The 20348-nt window shown below is 36.5% G+C and overlaps 1 protein-coding gene and 1 long non-coding RNA gene across 5 annotated transcripts in view; one reads left to right on the top strand and one right to left on the bottom strand.

Moving 5' to 3' along the window:
• The window catches only part of bcar1 (BCAR1 scaffold protein, Cas family member), a 184564-nt gene that overhangs the window by 34874 nt on the left and 129342 nt on the right, over window positions 1-20348 (top strand). The window lies entirely within an intron of this gene.
• On the bottom strand, window positions 11969-13636 carry si:dkey-11d18.2. 2 transcript variants are annotated; one of them, XR_012394308.1, is made up of 6 exons: window positions 13551-13636; window positions 13211-13280; window positions 12923-13010; window positions 12693-12822; window positions 12463-12605; window positions 11969-12276 (listed from the first exon to the last, which is right to left on the bottom strand). It is a non-coding gene; the product is annotated as a si:dkey-11d18.2 (long non-coding RNA). The 2 variants fall into 2 exon arrangements; XR_001796459.4 differs by having other exon boundaries at window positions 11970-12276; window positions 13211-13283.

The following is a 20348-nucleotide window of genomic DNA, read 5'->3' on the forward strand; positions in this document are numbered from 1 at the left end:
ACATTTTGTGGAAACCTTGACAACCAATGGACCAACAATAGAATTTAGTTGAAATAGATCTTTTGCAAACATAAAAAAAGTGTTTGCAATCAGCTTGTGATGAGTGTGATATGTGTTTTTTGAATTCATTCATTCATTCTCTTTTCAGCTTAGTCCCTTTATAATCTGGGGTCGTTACAGCAGAATAAACTGCCAACTATTCCAGCATGTGTTTTACACAGTGGATGCCCTTCCAGCTGCAACCCAGTACTGAGAAACACCTATACACTCTCATATTCACACACACACACACCCTCATACACTATGGCCAATTTTAACATAGGCTCATTCTGAAAATGTCTGCTTACGCATGGCTGCATTTCATCTTTAAAACGAACGCTGTGAAATGGTATGACGTCATCCTTTTTCGCACTTACTAGCCCACCGCTTACTTCTGTATGGATGGCTTTCCCGCTGTTACTTTGTCCAATAGCTTGTCATATACGTCTGTGGACTATGGGGTTCGAGTCTGGCGAAGAATGGTTCTAGAAAGAAGACAAAAATAGAAGCCAAAAAATAAAATAACATGGTGAGAATGTGATCTGAAAACGTGGTTAGTAGAGGGCATTTTTTTCTATAATGCTTTTTAAAACTGTCGGTTGGGTTAAGGAAAGTGAGTGGTCAGGTCAGTTGGTACTTTTGAAAACTGCTTTTGAGGATGGGTCAGCCGATTGGCCAATCAATCAGTCAGTTGACAGCAGCCTCTAATGGACTTACATCAGAACAGGCGCGAATGGCACTCGCGAGAGAAATTTGAAGTAAAAGGCAAAATAAACAACCTGAGGGGGAAAACACTAATAAAACAAATAAACAATCAAAACAAACTAGGATGGAAGGCTGGCGGGGATCAGGACAACAAGAACAAGACCTAGAACAAGGCAACATACAACAAGACAAGGCTACATACAGTGACATATGATGATGAACTGGCACAGGACAGCAGACCTGAGGGGATTATAAGCAGAAGTAAATTAACACAAACAGGTGAACATAAGAAACTAATAATGGGTTAACAAGGAGGGTGGGACTAGACAATAGACGAAAGAGCACATGACACAAAGAGACAACACAAGCCATGGGCTCACATAAAACAAGACTGAACACGCAGCCAATGAGAGAACTCATTAACCGCGTGTTTGTATGACAAGACAAACACAACACTGACGCACACAACAAAAGCACGCGACCACAATGTAAACACAGAGCCACGTGCTTTGACAACAGATGCAAGACACAAGCACACGGTAGATAAACCTTGCCGTGCGCTCACACATATGCAACGCACATGCTTCATCTGAGCATCAACCAAAACCAAAACCAACTAGACGGAGAAGCTGAGAATGAAACAGCACGATGTTGACAGAACAAAACACACACACACACACACACACACACGAGTACAGAGCGTGTGTCCGAGGCATGCAGAGCCTGCGCGGCCGCATTAAGCGGGAGCATGTACGCTCTGCGCACACCCACGACTGTGCGTGCACACAATGACAGAAACAGGACAAGACAGAGCTAGTTTCCGGACTCTGCCACCAAAACAAGAATTTACAAGACCAGAGTGGCAGAATCCTGACAAGAAACATATATGTCCACATATGTGCCAGAAACCTATATGTCCACACACATGCCAGAATCCTATGTCACATATATGCCAGAAACCTATATGTCACATATATGCCAAAAACCTATATGTTACATATATGCCAAAAACCTATATGTCACATATATGCCAGAAACCTATATGTCACATATATGCCAGAAACCTATATGTCACATATATGCCAAAAACCTATGTCACATATACTGTATGCCAGAAACCTATATGTCACATATATGCCAAAAACCTATATGTCACATATATGAAAAAACCTATATTTCACATATATGCCAAAAACCTGTCACATATATGAAAAAACCTATATGTCACATATATGCCAAAAACCTATATGTCACATATATGCCATAAACCTATATGTCACATATATGCCAAAAACCTATATGTCACATATATGTCAAAAACCTATATGTCACATATATGCCAAAAACCTATATGTCACATATATGCCAGAAACCTATATGTCACATATATGCCAAAAACCTATGTCACATATATGCCAAAAACCTATATGTCACATATATGCCAAAAACCTATATGTCACATATATGCCATAAAACCTATGTAACATATATGGCATAAACCTATATGTCACATATATGGCATAAACCTATATGTCACATATATGCCAGAAACCTATATGTCACATATATGCCAAAAACCTATATGTCACATATATGCCAAAAACCTATATTTCACATATATGCCAAAAACCTATATGTTACATATATGCCAAAAACCTATATGTCACATATATGCCAAAAATCTATGGCACATATATGCCAGAAACCTATATGTCACATATATGCCAAAAACCTATATGTCACATATACTGTATGCCAGAAACCTATATGTCACATATATGCCAAAAACCTATATGTTACATATATGCCAAAAACCTATATGTCACATATATGCCAAAAATCTATGGCACATATATGCCAGAAACCTATATGTCACATATATGCCAAAAACCTATATGTCACATATACTGTATGCCAGAAACCTATATGTCACATATATGCCAAAAACCTATATGGCACATAAATGCCAGAAACCTATGTCACATATATGCCAAAAACATATGTCACATATATGCTAGAAAAAAATATGTCACATATATGCCAGAAACCTATATGTCACATATATGCCAGAAACCTAAATGTCACATATATGCCAGAAACCTATATGTCACATATATGCCAGAAACCTATATGTCACATATATGCCAGAAACCTATATGTCACATACAGTATATGCCAGAAACCTATATGTCACATATATGCCAGAAACCTATATGTCACATATATGCCAGAAACCTATATGTCACCTATATGCCAAAAACCTATTTGTCACATATATGCCAAAAACCTATATGTCACCTATATGCCAAAAACCTATATGTCACATATACGCCAAAAACCTATATGTCACATATATGCCAGAAACCTATATGTTGCAAAAAACAGAAATGTGCGCACATCTAGAAAAAACTTGAAGGCAGGTGCACGATCAAAAAACAAACATAAGTAGCAAAAGATTCAAAGTAGGTCGGCACATCTATCTAGCCTATAGAATACTGTCTCCGAGGAATTCTATAGTGAGAATTTGTATTTGTATTTTAAATGTCTGTTTGTAATTGTATTCATGTTTTTCACATTGTTTAAGATGTATATTATTGTATGCAATTGTTCCTGTTTACCGGCTTGTTAGCTGATTGTGATAATTGACTGCAGGTGTTGTGTAGAGCTGTTTGTCTATTTCTGGAGGACTTCCATTTGCAACGCTTTACCTGATGAAGACCATGTCGGTCGAAACGTAGTGTTTTTGTAATTATGACTAATAAAATTTTTTGAGAGCTAAAGTGGCAGTGTGCCGACCTACTTTGAATCTTTAGAAACCTATATGTCACATATATGCCAGAAACCTATATGTCACATATATGCCAAAAACCTATATGTCACATATATGCCAAAAACCTATATGTCACATATATGCCAAAAACCTATATGTCACATATATGCCAGAAACCTATATGTCACATATATGCCAAAAACCTATATGTCACCTATATGCCAAAAACCTATATGTCACATATATGCCAAAAACCTATATGTCACATATATGCCAAAAACCTATATGTCACCTATATGCCAAAAACCTATATGTCACATATATGCCAAAAACCTATATGTCACATATATGCCAAAAACCTATATGTCACATATATGCCAGAAACCTATATGTCACATATATGCCAAAAACCTATATGTCACATATATGCCAAAAACCTATATGTCACATATATGCCAGAAACCTATATGTCACATATATGCCAGAAACCTATATGTCACATACAGTATATGCCAGAAACCTATATGTCACATATATGCCAGAAACCTATATGTCGCATGCTTGCCAGACACTCCCTGGGTCTGCATTACAGTATCCTTCAGCGTTTAAAGGTAGTCAGTAATCACTCTGAATCAATTTAGCATTAGCAGGCCATTTTGTACGCTATTTGTTTGATGCACTTGCTTGACCATTAGCTGAGTTGTGGTCTTAGTCGCTTATGAGATTATGTGATGGTTTGGGTGCTGTTCTGTTTGGGGTGTTGCTGGTTACTGTAACAGGCTGAGTCAGAGAGTTGGTGAGGGACTGGTGTGTTTTATGGAACAAGAAATTCAGATTTGTTTATGGAACAAACTTATTAAAATAGACAGAGACAGACAAAGGTCTCATCTATCTCTCAGCAGCCCACTGAGCATGCTCGCTCAACACTGTGTTATGGGTTAACAAGTGCTGAGGAGACTGAGCTTATGTATTTATATGAGAATATAGTTTGTGGGTATGTGCACATATACTGGCGAATGTATGTGTGTGAATGTGGAGCTTATTTATAATGTGTGTGTGTGTGTGAGCTCAAATGAGGGTTCGTTAAGGGAATTTTGTTGGAATGCTAATCACATGCTCACTTATGGACACAGGGACAGGATTGGAAATGCTCCATTGACTACAAAACAACTAGATAAACGAATGTTGAGAGAGAAAGAGAGGCCATCTAATATTCAATTCAATTTATCTTTATTTCTATAGAGACTTTTACTGTGTTGTGTCAAAACATATTGAGTTCTACCAGAAAGACAAGGGAGATAAATATGATACTTAATTACATTTATTTGATGAGTATTGTTTGACAAAAGTATGATTTATCAAAACAGGATTTCTTTGGCAGAGGACCTGTCCATGGCTTGAATCAAAAGTGTTTAGATCCAGCTATTACTGCCAAGGATGAAGGCAGGGGTGGAGCCTTTCCCCCTGGACAGGGCCAATCTGGTGGTGGTGGGAAGGATGGTGGGTGAACGTCCGTGTCAATATCTGCAACCAAATGAATGAAATGAATTAGCGTTAAAAGCTACATTTCTAATAAACTGAAGCTGCTTCAGTCTAGTTTTCACAGTTGAAGTTCAGTTTAGTTTAGTTCAGTGTAATGTAAATGCCACTGCTGAAAGCTGAAACATTGAACACTGAGAGTAACTCCACCGAATACGAAGTGTCTAATTCAAAATCTCTCGATATTTGATAAGAATTTGACTATGGTGTTATTTTGATAATTTTCTCTGTAAACAGAACAGCAGCAAACTATCAATTACAATAGGAAAATAAATTCAAAGCATTGCTATGTTTATAAAAACAGCCAGTCATCTTGTTTTTATTTTAGTTTGGAGTCACTGCTGTTTTGTTTCAGCATAGATGGACTGAAATGCAAACTTTTGAAAATGAAGAAATGGCAATTCACTTTTTATTAGATATGCCATATACCCACAAACTGTTGCTTAGAGAAACTAAATGTACAGCAGTTATGGGTAATAAATTAGTAATAAATTAATAAATACGCAAGAATCTTTTACATATTTCTTCTTTACCTAGTGTTCACGTTGTCATTTTTAAGTTAAGTATGTATATTTGTAAGTAAAAAAAATTTTAAGACATATTTTTATTCAAAGTTTTGCATGTAAGTGATCACACTTATTCTAATGAACCACACTAAAAGCAGTCGTACGCGTGTTTGTTTAAATAAAGAATAAAGTAAGTAAGTGTAAATAAAGAAAGAAGTGTAAACTTCTAATTTGCACGTCATGATTTTTCCCAGTACGAGATCCTGGACTAAAATCTATGTTGATCCTGTAAGATCATTTTTGTTGGAAAATGTAATTTATACCTATTCCCTACCCATAAACCCAACAATAACTGTAAATAATTCCCAAAGTCAGAGGGGAATAATAGTTGGATAACAATCACGTAGAAGTGCTTAAACCTAACCATTAGCCTAAACTTAACATACACTATAAACATATCCCTTAATTCTGATTGGCTGATTGGAATGTTGTTCCAGGATCAACATAGATGTTAATCCAGCAACATGTCGTACTTGGTGAAATCAGGTTGGCGGTGAAGCACAACCTAAATTGTACACATTTTTACCAAGTATTTTCAAACATTTCATAAAAACTTCTTAAATAGTTTATGGACTTTCATTAACAATGTGTCATTTAAAACAAAATACATTTTTGCTTTTAGTCCTTACAATTTTTTTTTTAAATTCTGGAAAGTTGGAATTAATGGTAAAATTGAAAAGTATTTAATCAAGATTTTTCCTTTACATTACTAATACTATTCAGTGACTTTACCAAACTTTATATTATCAGAAATCTATGTCCTCTAACTCAGTGGTTCCCAAAGTGGGGGGTCGCGAGACAATGACGGGGCCGCTTGGTGATTTCCAAGTCAAATAAATGTTATCAAACCATTAGAATAACCATATTTTAAACAACATATATAATATTACTATATATTAAACTATTTTGAAATAACAACACAGCAGTAGCATTAGATGCAGCAGTTTTGATTAAACTTTCTGACACCTTTATGGCAATCAAATACATTAAAAATGAACACAGACCACAACTGAATATTCAGAATGATCTCTGATTAGCGAAGAATAGACTTGTTCTGAAAACATTGTGTCTACCAGTCACTTTAGGTGAGATTAATATTAAATCAAATTAATAAATGATTAAAAACTATATGGTTGTTAGACTGTTGCACTTTTTTGTGTTGTCAATATGCTTGTGTTTATATTGGCCTATTGTTGTGTGCACAATGTTTGTAAACTTATAATCACCTCCAAGGAATTTGGGGGTCGCAAGTCACTTGCATTGTTTTTTGGGGGTTGTGTGCTGAAAAGTTTGGGAACCCCTCCTCTAACCAATGCCTGATGCCTGTTATAGCAATCAGACTTGCCTTGTCAATATTTTTGGTTTACTAGTATGCATTTTCTCTTAGCATGAAATGATTCACTGGTCTGTTCTAATAAATTAGGGCCATTTTTATCTTCAAATACACGGTGAACAGTTGATTCTGAGTGTTGGCTTACTCCATTCTCCAGCTTCTTAATTCTTGTAAACCCTTCATTTTCATACCGAAGGGATGTTGTGCTCTTGCCTCTAGCTGCAATCCATTAGAGCCGACATGCGTCTGCCTAATGGAGAAACTTCAGGAGATTCCTACAGATGAGCAAGTCGAGTGCTTGTGATTGTGTGTGCACTTTTCCACAATGCCCTCACACAACCCTCTAAATCCATTATCCAAATGTAGGTCATTTTGGTGAGAATTTGTCTCATGTGCCGTGACATGTTTTCCATGCACCGCCCACTCTAAAGCCTCAAAGCTAAATGACAAATAGAAAAAAAAGTGTATTAATATGTACAAATGCATGGAAATGAAGGACTAGGGTTTATTGGTGAAATATCTGTGTGGACAGATATAGTTTAAACAGTTCTTTGCTCCATGCTGTCTTGAAAGCAATGGGACGGAGATAGCGGCATGTGTGAAAGAGCTTTGATTGGGTTTCATCTGATGGTGGTCACACCATCCTGACAATATTTCTTCTTGAGTGGATTTGGGAAAAAAGGAGGGCTGATGGGTCTCTCCTGCCATTTGGCTGTCAGTAGAGCATGTCTGCATATAGATTTGAGATTAAATGGTGAAACATACCTGGATCTCTATTCGTGTTCTCAATATGGACACAGTGGCCTCATAAGAGTGTTTTGAGAAGTATTTATGTCAGATTTAAAATGTATGAATTTTTTTGCAGTATGTACAAAAATGTGCAACCAAATTGCATTTATTTTAAAGATGAATTAGTATGTTGGATGATGAACCATATGTGGTTTGTTTGTGCTACATGAATTTGTTGTTTTATAGACATTTTTACATTTTCAAAAAGTTTTAATTTGAATCTTATTTCATTTAAATGAATAAATGGATTTAATTAAGTAATAAATAAATTAGGGTGATGCAGTGGCGCAGTAGTTAGTGCTGTCGCCTCACAGCAAGCAGGTCGCTAGTTTGAACCTCGGCTGGGTCAGTTGGCATTTCTGTATGGAGTCTGTATGTTCTCCCTGCATTCGCGTGGGTTTCCTCTGGGTGCTCCGGTTTACCCCACAGTCCAAAGACATGCGGTACAGGTGAATTGGTTAGGCTATATTGTCCGCAGTGTATGAGTGTTAATGAGTGTTTATGGATGTTTCCCAGAGATGGGTTGCAGCTGGAAGGGCCTCCGCTGCGTAAAACATGAGCTGGATAAGTTGGCGGTTCATTCCGCTGTGGTGACCCCAGATTACTCATATATATATGAAGAGTTCAGACGCAAAAACATCTAAGCCATCTGAAATTTTCTCCTAAAATGATTAGTTTTTTTCAAGGTCTTATATGTAAATTCAGTAATTTCACTTTTATGTCAAAAAATGTTACTTTCATTGCCTTTAATATGAAATAACTAAATACAAATATAAAAGGCTGAGAATTCCAGAAATTCCAGATGGCACTTAGAGGTTTTTGCATCTGAACTCAATATTTATACATAACAGTTCTGTCTGGTTCTTGAATCTGATTGGCTGATAGCATTCAATATTCTACAATAACCACACTCTGTATTACTCCACCCACATAGAGTGACAGCAGATCAATGAACTCACTACAGTTTGACAAATATTGCAGCTGTTGGACAACATAATGTACTTTTAAGTCTCTTTTAGATGAGAATGTAATTGTTTAGATTGCAACTATGCAGTTTATTTATGAGGATAGTGCCTATTTTAAATATTCATAGTTTCAGAGATACAGTGCATCAGCGGCCATTTGCCTGTCATACTGAGCAGAGCAAAGACTGTTGCACCACAAGATGGTGACAGAGACCACATAAAAAAGCTTTTAGAGAAGAAAAACTCAACGTGATTTTAAACTACAGCTGATCAAATCATTATAAATCAGGTAAGTGATATTCTAAGTTGATTTCTCTTTTATGTATGTTGTAGTGCTGCATTTAAACCATAGCAATCTGGTAGTGTTTGCTTTGCTTCAACTTTTTCGGGTTAATTGTTGTGATATCCCGATTGCAACAGAGAAACACTGGGAAATGTCTCTAGACTGATGGCATTTCATGCTGTTCAGCCTTATAATCTTAATGTGAGCAAAATCATCTGTTTTGTCATCAGTTTAGACATTACGCTAGAGAATCATTCAAACATAGCTCTAAAGTGATGTTGGGGAATTAGTAACTGTTTCCGCTGTTCTTATGTTAGCTGCAGATGTGAATGAATCATGGAAGAAAGTAGTTCCTCATACAAACGGCTGTTTAGACTCTCCTCGTTTGATTTTTCATTTTTATACACACAATTATACCATTCAACCATTGTATAAATGCAATTTCACACTTGTAGCAGTGCGATATGGCTAATTGTCGTCACTGGTGGGACACTAAGGCACTCGGCCTGCGTTTCAATGTAGTTTTTTTTATTTGTTCATCCATATGCTCATAGCTAGCAGGTTCATTGGTTTACACATTTACAATTATTTATAAACATTTCTTTGTTTCAATTGTTTGTTTAACTTTATGTCTGATATCAGTATGATATTTGTCTGTTGGTACATGTAAAAAAAAGCCATTTATGCTGTGCATTTAATCAAGTTTGCTTGGCTATTATTTGAGAAAGTTCAGGACCCTTAAGCGCTATAAAAACTAAAATAACCATGGCTAAAAATATTGATGCATACTAGTGAGCGTATGCTGAGCTGCGAGAACTGACACTCACAGCAAGCCAACGGGTCAGGACAAGCAGACTATCAAAGAAATTGTTGCTGTAGGCGGTGCATTCCTGAGGTTATGCTTTCTTTTTGTGTTATAAATCCTGCTGTGTGCTGTCCAGGCTCTAGTTCGTCTTCTCTGGTTTGATTGTATCAGTAGAGTAGGTGGTCGGACAGTATGAATGGGAGTGTGTTTATTTATGTGTGAGATTGATAGGAACATGAAGCCTGTCAAGGGAGTGCTGGTCAGGAAATCCTGCAATGGAAATGTATTTAAAGGTGTATCTCATTGCCGTGTGTATTTGGCAAAAAACGCAGATGCTGGATTATTTGACCATCTGCAACAGTTCCGCTTGTTTAAATAAGTTTATGCACATTTTACAGGTATGCAGAACTACATATTTTAGTTTTGACGTTTAATCTGAATAATTCATTTACTAATAAGAGTTCAAAATTCTGTCATCTTTTATTGACCCGACAAACCTGTTTGGTTTATAGATTGTTTATAAAACTACAATGTAGTCATTTTTGGCATAAAAGTTTGGCATACAGACAACAATGTCATAATTAAAATCATCTTCTTTCGAATAAATCTGATGTAAATGTCTAATCATGCTATATTATGCATGCCAGGTAAAAGAACACAATTTGCACATTGTCGTTTGCCATTGTTTTATTTTAACACATAATAAATAAACTTGATGTTCTGTTTTCAAAAACATGCCGTTTTGAACACTTTTTTCAGAAGTTTGCTTTTTAAGCCACTATATATTATAGGTGGGCATAGATTATTATTATTTTTTTAATCTAGATTAATCTTGTAAAAAGACATTCAGAATATGTGGGGTACCCAAATAATAAGTCTTTGAGAATGGGTGGCGCATTAGACCAGGGGCTAATCTCCTGCTTCCAAAATGCATCAGAAACTGCTTGAGAAACTGTTCTACTGGTGATGAAAATAAATAATGTTCAATAAGATATACTTGTTTTTACTTACTGTTTATTCAGTTGAACATGAATTTTGAACTGTAGGCCTACATAAGCTCAAAACAGCGATTTTTGATTACCTTAATCGGACTAAAGTCATATCTGAACTAAACAAAAATAGAATTAAGAAGTGGAGTGTGCATATATTAGTGGCATTAGTGAAGTTAACACTTTTCCCAGAGATGGGTTGCGGCTGGAAGGGCATCCGCTGCTTTAAAACTTGCTGGATAAGTTGGCGGTTCATTCCGCTGTGGTGACCCCGGATTAATAAAGGCACTAAGCCGACAAGAAAATGAATGAATGAATGAAGTTAACACTGCAGTCAAACTATTATCATCATGTAGGACTTTTTGCCATATTTTCCATCAAGATCCACACACACAGCTGTCAGAAAAGGATCGCACCGGACCGCGCACACACACATCGCAAAATGCGGAAATTTTTTTTCTTTCCATTTGGCATGCGTTAATAAATTTTATAACACTCTTACCAGTCCTTACTCCTTATTTGCGTCTAATACCCCAGTTTGTCACAGGGAATGAATGCAATATTCGAGAGTCAAAGTGAAACTGCCGAACTGCAGTTAAAGCTAAGGTGAAAGTCACCATAGCTTGCGTAGAACAGACCCAGCTCCTAACTCAACTTTGAGAATAGATAGATTAACGCCGATATATATATTTTTTATGCGATAAAAGTCTTGTGTTAACGCTGCACGTTAATGTAGATAACGGCCCACCACTATGTGTGTGCGTGTGTGTGTGTGTGTGTGTGTGTGTGTGTGTATACACAGCAAATTCTGGTCTTTGGAATAAACTCCCTGGGATTCAAAATCAACTCAATCTGAGTGTACATGCGTGACCATCAAATGTACTCCCATTCAGAGTTAAAATCACTCTGCTTTTGGAGTTGAATTTTAACACATTTTTTGGAGTTAGATTATAACACTTTCTGGAGTTAAAATTGTATTCCTACAGAGAGTACTTTTACATTTGGGTATAATATAAACTTCTTACCAATGTTAAAATGTAACACTTTTTAGAGTTAAAGTGTACTTCAAACAAATATATATATATATATATATATATATATATATATATATATATATATATATATATATATATATATATATATATATATATATATATATATATGAAAATGACTGAACTGACGCAATACTCTTTACTTACTGCTTTTATTCATGCAAATCCACACATTAGATTTAGAATTTCCATCGATGTACACACTTTGAAATTAATTGTCATCAAAGCATTAAATCTAACAGCAAAACATTTACAATTAATATATGTTAGCAGCTAGTGCCAACTAAAACCAATGACTTAGTAAAATTGCATGAGACAATCAACACATTACATTATATAAAATTAACTTCACAGGAATCAAAAGCAGTAAAAAAATATCTTGTCATACTCCTCAATCACAGTCAACTCTGCTGGCTTTGAAGTTAGAATTTGCTCGATTTTCTGAAACGAAGAAAAAAAAGTATTTAGAAAGATAACCAAAATTAACATTTTTTTTAACAAAAAAAACTAAATCTAATAACTGTGTTTATACTATGTTTTACTTTAAAATGCATTCATTTTGTAACGTTATTTTGTAATGTTTACGGTATAATTTCTATGTATATGGAAGTTTAAAAAAAAACTTACATTTTTTTGGACACTGCCCATTAAAGGTTGAATAATTTGAGATCCAGAATCACTGCTGCTCAAACTGCTTGACACAGACAATGTATCTGTCATACTTGGGGAGGAGGGCACTTTAACAGCCCCTTGCTGCAGGACAGTCAAATCTGATGAAAAAACAACAAATGCACACTTTCACTTTGAGTCATGAGACCAACTTTCAAAATTTATAAAAATGTTCTTAAATAACCTACCATCATTAGTATGGATGACATGTTTCTTTGGTTGTTGCAAGTTCTTGAAATACATCCTCATCCACCTCTATGCCATGGTCATCTGTGACTTTCGATGCTGTATCCTCTGGTATCACAAACTTGTGCTGGACTACAACATAACAACAATGTATAATTTATCAAATAAATTTCAAAATGACTGTTATTATTATTATAATAAAAAAAAAAAACTCTGTTACACTAAAACTCACCCGCACTGAAAAAATCCAAGAAACAATCTTCTTCCAGTTTAATATATTTTTTCTTGCCTCCAAATTGCACTTTTATCAGCATCGTGGCCTGAAATTAAAAAGATAAATGTTATTTAACAACTTATGTTAGTGTGATTGAAAATGTAATGTAAATATAGCTGAAAACAGCATACTCTCACGGTCACGACTAAATCATGATACAATCCAAAACATTTCATGAGCAATATTACACATATTAAATCTTACAGACATAAAGCTCTATTGCTGGATAAAAGATATTGACATTACCTCGTTGTGTAAGTTAGCCTATTTGAAATGTGAACAGCAGGTTTCTCCATCTGATCAAGTAGGCCTACCACTTCTTTTTGACAGCAGAACACATATTTTTAGAAACACAGGGGAAGAAAAGATTATTAGCTAGTGTTAGCTTGTTCAAATCCACAACATTTTTTTTTTTTTTTAAAACTGCCACATTGGAAAAGCTAACATGCTATGCTAAGTTAGCCACATGCAGTCACTAGCCTCACAGTACAAAATGAAACAGCTACAGCAAAACACACTTCTGCTACAAAACATCCAACATTTAGAAAAAGCTTTTAGAATTGTATAACAATGCACTTTTACCTACCTCACAAAGAAGAACATAACTCCAGTTCTCATGTGCTGCTCGGCAGAGTTGTGTAATGGCGGACTTTCTAAAAATTTAACTCCAGTAAGGAGTTAAAGCACGTTTCTGAACACCAGAGAATGAACTCCAAAATACAACACAGCAAGGGGTATCCTATAACACAAAATCATGTTAAAGTTTAAAAATAAACTCAAAAAAATTTACTCTTTCACACTTTTTTGCCTAACTCCTAATTTTTCAACTCCAGAAATTTGCTGTGTATATATATATATATATATATATATATATATATATATATATATATATATATATATATATATATATATATATATATATATACATCAGAGGTCGCGTTAACCAAATATTTTCCGTCATTGACAGATTTTTTTCAGCAGCGACGGAAAAAATCTGAAGGTGATTTGTCATTTTGACGGATTATGCTGAGGTTGATCTATTGTAATTTGTAGCTAACTGTAATTCCCACTCCTGTCCAGCTGATGGCGATTGCCCTTGTTTTGTCTCCTCTCTGTCACCGCTGCATACAGTTGCAAAAATGTCACAGCAGCCGAGTGTGAGAAGCTTCTTTAAATGACCAAATAGTTGTGATATTAATAATAAAGGAGAAAAAAGAGAAAGTGATGCTGTGGACGATGAAGAACAAACAAACAAAAATCCTTAGTCACCGACAGCTGTTACGAGCCAACCAAGCGGCGGCAAGCAGATCAGGTGCTTTTGAGTGCGTTGTGAGCACTAACGAATGCAGAGGGGTGCAGAAGGAGCGCGTGCTGTTGTAGATCGGGAAAATCCCACATTCAGAGAATCCAGCAAGCTTAGTTCTGATCACAGCCTTAGGAGAAATGTTTCCTAACTACAAAACGCTGCCTGAAGTGGCGCTAGACTAGTTCAGGTCTTTTGTCAGGAGAAGTCGACTTTCTGAGCCAAAGACACAGAATTTAATGACAATTGCCTCTGCATTAGTCTTGCTTGATGCGTTTGATTACGCACAGGCAAGCACCCAGTTCAGGTCAACATAGGAGGAACATATAAGTTAAGGCAGATAGGAGGTTTTTGGAGTCATTTGTCAAATAAATAAATGAACAAAAGTACAACTACACACAACACAAAATCTCTAATTGTGCACACAATGTGTTTACTATATGAAGTAAATAAAACCTGTTGTCAGATTGTTTAATATGATTATTGACTTTTTCACAGACAACCGCTGTGTTTTTATGACCTGTAAATGGTTGTTTTTCTAGTATTATTGTGCATTTTAGTGTTTGAAACCTAAAATGTGTGTTCTGTCATGATTTGATTTTTAATAAGAAGCGCGGTCCGCGTCTTATTGACCACCGGTGTGTAGTGAACTCAACGCTGTAAATAATAACGATGCCATCATCCATCGAGATGTTTATATTAGACAACGTTTGATGCCAACTTGGTCGACATCGCCCAACCCTAATCTGTATCTAATTTAATACCTCATGAAAGTGGCACAAATCAGAATAGAAAAGATCAGATTCCATGCCATTTGGGCTTCAGAATTCTAAGTTTCAACAAAGTTTTGGAATTTATCACAGAATAACAATTGTTTGGGTACAAGAAATAAAAACAGACATTGCATCCAGCATCTCTATAGATTGCTGACAGTATTGGATGTTTATGTATGTTGTGTGCTGGCTTCCATCTACAAGTCTAATTTGTGGACAAATAAAAACACTCAGAAAAAAAATCTGTCCTACAAAGTCAAGATTATGCGATACGTTACTGTGTGTAAATGATGCACATAATCGCTCATGGTAAGCGTGGAGTTCAGCCTCGCAGTGTGACGTGATCGGATGATAACAATCTGGATGTGGTACTCGAGTAGGTGAGTGGAATCATAATAAAATCATGTCCTTCGCGTCTCAGTTAGGGTTTGTATAGCTGCTGACTCGGAGGTTGTGCAACCGCAGATTTGTCATGTTAAAGGTATTACATCCAGAAAGTGTTTGGTGGGTTGAGGAAAGGATTTTGCATGCAATAAGCCGCTGCTAGCCTGCGACCGGAGCCGTGTCCGAGAATTTACTTTGCGTCCAAGAGCTGATTGAAACAAGGAGACAAGCAGTCGGTGGCATAATACCAGGCACAGAGAAAATGAACTGCTTGTCGAGGTTTGTGTTTGGGATCATGGGAAGGTTTTTAATCTGTTTGTTTGAGTGCATCCCGCTCGCTCTCTCTCCATCAGTAAAGTGTCCGCTGCCATTTAAAGTGATGGATGGAGGGTTGGTCTCTGTTTAAGCTGACTGGAGGTGACCTTCAGATTGCTGCTGGGCTCACACCCTCAGGAATAAACCACTCCTTCTCTTGCTGTCTCTCACTCTCTATCTTTCAAACACACACACACTGCACTACATCAGCTCTATGAGAGATGATTGGCACTCATTTTAAGAGTCTAAATCAGTCTTACTGCCATTTCATGATGATGTCATCATGCCCAAAACACAGCTTTATTTAGTTAAAGTGATGGACAGTTTTTAAACCGTGTGATAATGAGTTTCCATAGTTATTAACATTGGTTTAGCAACAAGTTTAGTGAAATTTTTAAATGTTTGTTTTATTATTATTATTATTAATACAAAACTTACTGTATAACTCTCTACTTGGCGTGTGCCTACATTGTCATAAAACTCAAGACTGAAGTCCAAAGCAGAAAGATAAAGGATATTTATGGTCCTTGATTCGCGATCTGTTTTTAAATACTCTACAAACATTCACCTGTGACTGTTGCTTGGCAACCACTCTGCTATCAGTACTGAGCTAAAGAAAGTTTTATTTCCTTTGTTTTATTTAGCAAATCCTTGTGCATTGAGTGGGTCTGGCAACAGAAATGAGGATCCATGAGCAGCTTTATTTTGGGATGGTCAAGGGTTAAAACAGAAGCGAACTGGAGCATACAGGTAATCCAAAGCATAGTCAAGGCAGGCGAATAGTCAGGATATGCAGAAAAACAACATAAACAATAAACAAAGCAAAGGTCAAAACCATGAAACGCAAGAACAAGGAAACACTTTAAACTGCTCACTTACAAACAAGACTCAGCAATAATGTGTGCATGTGTGCTGTTTTTATTGACCTTATTCTTCAATGTGCAGTGCGCTCGTTTTTGCGATTGTTTTAGAACTTCCGATTCCGAGTTGCCTATGGGAGAAATGAATAGGAATACTAAAAGGGCAGAAAACAGTCAAACTACTTGCTCTAAGGAAAATAATATAATGAGAAAATATACGTTTGCAACATCAAGCAAGATAGCATGCTGTTTTTAATGTCTGAAAATTAATTGAATTGAATGAGACCGGAAGTCTCGAGCCAAAAAGATTCAAATGGCTGCACCCGCTTGTATGTGAGCAATAAGGTGAATAGTCCATGAACAGCTTTAGTCGGAACTGGAACTGGTGTGCGAGTGCAGAGAATGATGGGATTTGTAGTTTAGTTCATTGGCAGATGTGTAGTTGAATGAATGATAGGGAGTGTTCATCAGCAGTCAGCAAGGGCAACACTGCTGGTGATCATAAGACCCTGCTACGTGAATAGCATTTTTATAAAAGCAATAAGCTTTGTGAAGTGTAACTGTCTTTATAAACTTTGTTGAAATGCGATGTAAATATGATTCATTGTCTTTACTTAAAGTGTGTAAACCTGTTGCTTTTAAAATGATTAGTTGACTTTACTTAAAGTAAGTAAACCCATTGCCTTAACATTTTTAAGTAAATGAACTATATGTGAATTATTTTAAAAGTGATGTTAAATCAAGTTAAGCTGAGTTCAGACTGCATGATTTTACCCTATTTTGACTCGCCAACAGATTTTGAGAAATCGCTGACAAATACTTGAATTTACAGGCAAATCTGTGATCGTTTACGCAAGTAACAATCACTCAGTGTAAACTATCGAACATGCAATTTGAAAGAATAGCAGACGAGTCACCTGTCGACGATTCAAATCATGATGTGTGAAATGTGTTCTGATTGAAAACAACATCGTTGATTACCTACAGCCCATGAGAGAGCAGCATCCACTAGTGTGGGTATCTGCAGGCCAGCAGGAGGAGTTAAAAGGGCTTCTTTTCAGTCTATTTGAACCCAAGAAATGCAGGAAAAACTTGTGGAAATTTGGCAGAAGCACCCATGTCTGTTTGACAATTCATCAATACCACAACTGGGTCGAAAAAGAAAAATGTTGAGGAGGAATTGCTTATTCCCTTCAAAAGCAAGATGAACAAAATAAGTACTTTTTCTACTCCATAAAGGCTTTCTTTATTATTATTTTGCAATAACAAAAGATATACTACATGACCTTGCATTGTTGCCAATTCATTTCTTTCGTGTATTTGGTCGCAAGACATAGTTTTCAGGCGAAGACAGAAGCCCCTTTCACACATACAGACCTTTCCGGAAAATTACCAGTAATTTACCGTGGTTTATGAGAATAAAAGTCTTTAAATATTTTTCGACACACATTTAGCTGCTAGATGTTAGTCAGACAAGTTTATGTGTTCCTTCTTAATGCCAACTGTGTAAATAATTATCGATAAGATGCTTATGATAAGCCATTGTTTGTTTACCTTCAAGTTCTGCTTCCTTCAGTTACTTTGAGCGTCACGTGTGCCCCTGAAGCAGCCCGTGAGCGCCAGGCTGCCAGCACGCACACATATCATGCACATCTTGACATGCGAAAGTGTTCCTCTATATTTTCATCAAAGCTGTTCACAATACTTCTCCTCCATCCACAAAGTTTGGAATGTAGTCAAATGTTTACAAACACAAACGCAGCCGTTTAGAAGTCATTTCTGGTTAATGATGTCAGAATTTACTTGTATTTTGGAATGAATGTGTGAATGGTCTTTTCCGGAAAAATTTCATAATGTCCGTGCCTGTGTGAACAGCGCTTTTTAAAACTTACTGGTAAAGTCGTTCTGTAAATTTTCCGGATATTTACCAGTATCACTTTGTGAATAGGGATAGAGTCGTCTGTGATTCTTCCCATTGTAAAGTCATGCAGTGTGAAATCCTCCGTCACCAATTCATCTTGCAGTAATGGAACACCAGTGCAGATAGTCATGCAATTTGAAAACATCTGCGACATGACTACTTTGAAAATCATGCAGTCTGAACTTGGCATTATTTCAACGGATTTACTCACGCTTTTAAGTAAAGTCAACTCCTTGCTTCTAAGCCAATGGGTTCACTGACTTTTTCAAAGTAAAGTAAATAATCCATTTTTACAGTGTGTTCACATAGTCACATGCGTTAAAAACAAACGATAATCTTACACTCCATTATGATTAAACTCCACAATGTCTGATCTGTGGTGCCTGAGGAACTATAATCTTGACTCAACATTGCAGATCCTGTGATTGTGGATGCACACCTTGCAATATCATTGATAAAACAATTTATTGTGCAGCCTCATCTTAGATCCTCACAACATCGCACTTACTTTCATTGTATAAACATTCTTAATCATAATCTTTTATGTGTGTGTTTCACATCCAATTCAACACAGAATTTGTCATTTTTGAACAAATTTTTTTAAAGGCCAATTCACACCACCCTGATAGACAATCGCCAAATTGTACCATGACATTCTTCAGACATTGTAGAGCAGGGAAGTGCTGTTTCAGCATATTCAGTCACCGAAAACAAGCTTAGACAGAAGGCAACAAACACAGACAAGGGCAACACACTGATCCAACAAAGCCCAATGCCTGTTGCTAGAGTTCATAACCTCTCTGTGTACATGCAGACATGATGAAATAGTCGTAGTAGAGAATATATCTGAACGTTGAACTGGCCATCTGGTGTGTCAGTCTCTGACCCATCCAGGATGTTTTAGCAGGATTTAAAACTAGATTTGTGGTGATTCTCAACAATGTAGGCAGGGCGTTCAGGTTGCTAAGGCATTAAATGCATCTGAATGGTTGATAGGGCATTAACCTATGTGTGCTCACTGACCCATAACAAAGTCTGTCTTCAAGTCTTTGTTCCCTGTTTCAAACCAAGTCCAAGTTCCGCATTTGCATCATATTTCATGGTTTTATTACATGCAAGACAAGCAGCACAAGTCGCTCGGAGGGGAAAAAAAAATTTGCACACCTCTCCACAACATGCCCTGAAATCTGAGATATAATTAAAGTCTGTAGTGCTAACTGTGTTATGCCCTAAAGTTTAATTCCGAGGTTTAGCATGAGCATGAATAATGGTGACGCTTGTCTTAGCAAACACTGTTAATCTCAGAGATCTCCTGATCATCCTCGATTAAAGTGTTAGTGGGAGACTTGGTGTGTTTAACTGAGCTGCTGTGTCGGATGTGGATCTCACATTCTGGCTTGTTCTCTGAGTGAGGTGCAGCATGGCTGTTATTAATATGATTTAAGTAGGCCTGCTTTTCTAATTAGCCTACTCTACTTCCGAGAGGGTAAAAAAAGCTCATCTTCTCTCAGAGGAAACACTGTTCCTTCTCTACTGTTTTTTTTTTTTTTTCTCTTCACATTGATGATCATTCCAGCTGATGTGTGTGTGTGTGTGTGTGTCATCACAGACAAACATGTGTAGATGTCTGTTTGTGTTTTGGTGCACTGTGCTGAATATGACCCATAATTTTAGAATAATAAAGGACTATGATTCTTTTGTGTTTGTTTTCTTTGCCAGCACTTTATGTACGTACTTTATGTATGACTTTACGTCTGTGGTAAAGTTTGAAGCTATGTCATGTTTTTTACATACTCATGTTAACGTCTAATCGGTTAATGAGATCAGA

The sequence above is a fragment of the Danio rerio genome, chromosome 18, assembly GCF_049306965.1.
Source record: "Danio rerio strain Tuebingen ecotype United States chromosome 18, GRCz12tu, whole genome shotgun sequence".
Taxonomy (NCBI): domain Eukaryota; kingdom Metazoa; phylum Chordata; class Actinopteri; order Cypriniformes; family Danionidae; genus Danio; species Danio rerio.